This window comes from Centruroides sculpturatus, unplaced genomic scaffold (genome assembly GCF_000671375.1).
Source record: "Centruroides sculpturatus isolate CEXI.00-Female unplaced genomic scaffold, Cexi_2.0 scaffold238, whole genome shotgun sequence".
Taxonomy (NCBI): Eukaryota; Metazoa; Arthropoda; class Arachnida; order Scorpiones; family Buthidae; genus Centruroides; species Centruroides sculpturatus.
The window spans coordinates 795151-800729 of NW_019384806.1; positions in this window are offsets into that span (position 1 = coordinate 795151).

A 5579-nucleotide genomic window follows, 5' to 3' on the forward strand; every position below is an offset into this window, starting at 1 on the left:
TAAGAAATGTTTCTTTCACAAGAAATGTATAAAATTACAGTACTGTATTAGACTTACGATACCTAATTTACATACTGTACAGACGACATTAAACTTAACTTAACTCCTAAATTCTTTGTAGCGTAGCGCCAGACGGCGGAAAATGTATATATAATTATAATAAAGTTACAATAAATTAAGTTAATATATAATTATATATACAGTACCTAATTTATATATAATTAATATATAATACTGTACAGACGATAGCGAACTTAATTTAGCCGTCTAATCTCTCCATAGCGTGGCGCACGGACGGCGGAAAGTAGTTCGGCTGCTCATCCACTATTGGTCCAGATTCTATCAATCTTGTCGCGTCACGAGGCGGCGACGACGTTTTAGGAGTTCCTTTATACGAATTCTGCTACAATTTTTTCGCTACGTTATAGGAATTTACGTTATAGGAACGCACGTTATAGGGGGGTTGACTGTAGTTGTTTTTACTGATGGCTCTAAAAACGAAAGGAATGTAGGATGTGCTTTTGTGGTTTACTCAAATAACATCGAGATTGCTCATCAAATGTTTCGTCTGGAAGAACTCTCTACAGTCTTTCAGGCAGAAATGTTCGCAATTCTTCAGGCTTTTATCTGGGCCAATCAACAATATTCCTTTACAAGAATTACAATATGTAGTGACAGCGCTTCTTCACTGGCCACAATTAAAATCACTAAAGCTCATCCATTGTCTACAGCTATTAAAAATTCTGTTCTAAATTCAAATAATGATTATAAATTCAAGTGGGTAATGGCACATAGGGGGACTAGCGGCAATGAAAAAGCAGATCACTTGGCTAAACATGCTGGTAATATTGATCAGCTTATAATTTCTTATAACAAGGTCAGCTTGAATACTATCAAGGGCCTTCTTTTGAGCAATATGCTCAACAACTGGCAACAAAAATGGAACAGCAATGAGGGTAAAATTACTTACAAATTTTTTCCAATCATTAAAGATATCTTTAAATACACATGGATGGAACCATGTGTTTGGTCCGCTCAATTTTTCACCGATCATGGTAGATTTGCCAAGTACCTACACAGATTTACTGAATACATTAATAAAGATTTTCCAACTTGTAAAATTGAAGATGGGAGCACTCATTATATCCTCGACTGTGTAATGCTTGAAAGAGAAAGACGACAACTCAAATCTATCCTCATTAGCTGTGGTTACTCTTGGCCATGCTCTCATAATGACCTTGTGAACAATAACGGAATATTTATTTATTTTTATAATACAGTAATACCCCGAACTTACGCGATAGGTGGGACCGAGCGATAACCGCGTAAGTCGAATTCGCGTAAGTCGGGGTATAATTTCTCAATTTGTGTAAAATCCAAGTCGGATGTATGTAAGCTAATACATAAATGACCTCGTTAATCTAATCTCGTCGTTTGATTCGTTCACGATTACAAGAAATCACCACATAGAGTCTCTCGAGTCTCCGTAGAAATAAAAAACAGAAATAAATAACACAAAATAAATTGTAGCTATGTGTCGATTTCGCGCGTCCCGTCCGAACACGAAAGCTGAACAATAGTGTGGAGGGAGTGAGTAATCGAGAGTTGCGTGGCGCTCGAACAAAAGACGAATCGACGAGATTTGAAAATCGTTTAACTCCGGGTTCGCGTAAGTCGGGGTAGCGTAAGTCGAGGTATTACTGTATAATTAAAAGCTACGGCAAAATCGTAAACATCCATACTTAACTCTTTCATAAAGCCTCTCAGCACTATATATAGATATTGCATTGAATCTCGGCACAGAAATGAAGATATGATTGGGCTCTTCTAGTGGGAGAATATTCCTATAGTAGTCTGTAACTGTACCGAATCTTTGCAAGAATCTTAGTGTATTAAAGAGATATAAAGTGATATATGGTAAATTCTTCTCTTTTGTGCCTCTAAAACATTGTTTTGTGAACCTACTTTCAAGTGCATATGCAATAATATTGTTTTATGGATCCAAATTGAAAGGTTACAACTGTAACTTAAATGTGAACTAAATGTTTAAGTGTTTCTTCTAAACATCACTCAGACTTTTAGCATGATGCTATATGAATTAACTGTTTAAATTACTAGGAATACGCGAAGAAATCTTCTAGTATAGAATTTGCTATAGCAAATTCTATACTAGAAGATTTCTTCGCGTATTCACTGTTCACGATGCAAGATAAATGTTTCGAACTCTGAGTGTAAACATTTAGTTCCTGACAGCCTTAATCTTTTTCTTTCTTTCTTTCTTTCTTTTTTTTCTATTTTCTGAAAAAATTGTATTATATATTGCTATTATTGATTGTTTATGTAACTATAACATTTGCAATATCTAAAACATATGTAAACTGGCTGTGCTTACTGCAGAACCAGTTATGTAACGTTGGTTACGATATTAAAAGATTTGTGTGTGTGGGGGGGATTGTGTTTTTGATGTACTAATCAACAAAACTACTCGAAATTTATTGTTTTTATTTATTACTAACGAAAACAATAAGACTTACGTTTTTAAGAATTTTTCAAAAAAAAAAAAATCGTCAAATTCAAAAGTGTATTTTACAAACTGTAAACGAATCTGTTGCTATCTAAGCTCCGAATCGCTTTCCTGTATGTGTGTTTTAAGTGCCACAATCAATAAATTATTTGTACAAAACTATGGTCCAGAAATATTTCAGTATTTCCAAAAATACACCCTGTAAAATTTTACAGCAACTAGAGGTAAAAATACGGATTATTAACAAATAACATCAATAGTAAACTTCTTTTACACTGTAATTGGTTAATATATTTGTCTGTTATTACATTCACGTGTAAAAACAACAATTGCAGAAAAAATTCCCGCGTAATGCCACGCTCCCGCAGGCTACCACTTCGAATTATGTAAACAATCGCTATATAATCGCGTGTTTTAATCGTTTTTTTTCACTTTTAATTTGCTAACGAAAAGTTTGTTTGACAGTATTTAGAAGAATAAACATGTTTTCAAAATCATTTAGCAATAAATATTTCCGAGAAACTCCACCTTTCAAACTTGCTATGCTTAGTCTATGGGAGATCTTTTTGCCGTTAATTGGTTTTGAAAATCCTGTTTTTATGCCTTTTATGCTATAATTTGTCATTTCTATTATGACTGAATCGATATGAATTAATGAGCGTTCTTTCAGAATCGTAACTCGGATTCACACCTTGGATAGTCGCGCTAATAAAACTTCCTCCGTTAGGATCGCGCGGTACATATGTTAACCCTGCATTTCGGTGTGGCTTCACGGGACAGTTTTTTTCCAAAAATAAGTACAAAAAAATAAAACTATGAATAAAGGCCAATTTTAACATTACAACTTCTTAAAATTAATGAAATAACTACAGCGTTACTTCTTAAATTTATATGATTTAACTAGACAATTTACACGGCCATATTTATTATTTTCAAACTAAATTTGCACAAATGTTGCTCTTTAGAATGAAATAAATATAATTGCTGAAATTTTAAGAGTATTCAAGCCATCGCAAAGTTTTTAACACAATATTGAACAAATGTTAAAATATAATTTCGTCCAATACAAAATAATGTACGATGTTGCAACATGATTTAATTTCCTTCGAAACGAAAAATATTTCATTTATTTTCATTTTCATTCGTACCATACAAAAATTATACGTGCACATTTTTTACATGATGAATCTTCCTCACAATCGAAATTGTAATTTTCGGGTGGATTTAACACTTCAAATTCAGGAACAAACGGATAAACAACAAAGGTAACCACAGGAAATTCTGCTTTGAACGTTTCCATTATTGCATTTATACTTTCCTTCCATATATACGGAAAGAAAATGAAAGCGAAACATCTCTTTTGCACTATTTTCGGTTTCAAACGTTTTAGTCTCTCGAACTGTTGTTTGACACTATTGTTACCGCATTCGATACGTACAGAAACTGCCTGAACTCTCTCACCATAGAAAGCAATGCCCCTTTCTATAATCTTTTCAAGCGAGTAACCAATGTATGCACCATTCCCGTCGACATCGAAATCGATCCCATAATCTGTAAATCCGATGACGCACTTTAGTTTCTCTTCTGGTATCTCGAGTAGCTCCGAAACGTATGGCATTTTTTCTCGATCAATTTTGACGCTTTCTACGAATGTAAATGAAAAATGACGAATATTGAAGCCTGATGGAAACATTGCAATATTTATTTCGATTTCTTCTTCTGTTAATGGGTGAACATTACGTTGTAGTTGGACGTATTCACCTATAATTGAATAAATGGTTAAACATGAATTGAATATTAATCGTCACAAAAGCGATAGTTGTGAAAAATGCAAGTACTTACTGTCCTCATCTGTACAGACGAAGTCATATGCATGGTATATTTCAGTGAATGTCTGTGTACGGAAGAGTCTGGGACAATACGGTTTCACCCAATGACAAACATTGAATGGTTCCAAATGAAACCATAAGAACTGAAAGTTATTACTATATTCTATGAAGGAACGTAGTATTTCAGGATTGTCCACTAATGTGTTCAGAATCGAAATTGGTATTTTCTGTTAAAAAATGACAAATTAATTAGAGAAAAGTGTTTTCCAGTTAAATATTTTATCACACCAAGAGTATATTGGTCAAATTGCTGAATAGTTAAAATAGAAAAAGGACAATACAGCAATTTTAACAAAGAAATTTGTTAATATTAAATGGGAGCTGTTACTTTCTAATCTGTCTGCTTGTGGGTTATGGATCCTTTTTGCAGTCTGGTGAAGCCTATACACATCTTTGCGGAATAAAGTGAATTTAGTATGTGATTTCTATTGGTGTGAAATTGACATGGAATAGTTAATTGTTAGTATTGTTAAAAAGTTATGGTTATCAAGGGCATACATATAACTCTGTCTGATGTGTTGGTAAGAATAGTGGATAATTATTTAACCGATTTTAAAAATGAAGCTTTAGAGTACAAATTTAATAAGTGGTATTCTAATTTAACTCTTGATTGGGGCATGCAAACGTACTTAAATTTTGTGAAAAACAGTTTAAAATAGTTTTAGCGGCATATGCGTTGAAATATGTTTAAAAATATAGCTTCATCGAGAATGAAAAACTGTTAGTTATGTAATCTATAACTTACTTTGAATGAAAATTTAACATTGGAATTAATTGTAAGCCTGATGACTAGCAAATATTAACAACGTTATTTATAAATACTATGTCGAGTAATAACTTTATTTATGTACAAATAAGCACTTTAAATTGCAGTCTAAATCGCCTACATTATTAAATATGTGTGCATTATTCAATGCTTATATTATACATTCTCATGCAATTATGTAGAACTAGCTGTTACCCGCGACTTCGTCAGCGGAGGTTTTGCAAGCAAACCCCATTTACATCCAATATTTCAATAACCATAGTAATTGTTATATAACACCTACCGCTGAAGAGAATTGCCGAAAATCAAACGAACTATTTTCAATTTGATCAATTTTCTGAAACGTTTACAATCGTTCTATAATCGAACCAATACGCAATAACAAATTCGAATTTAAAAC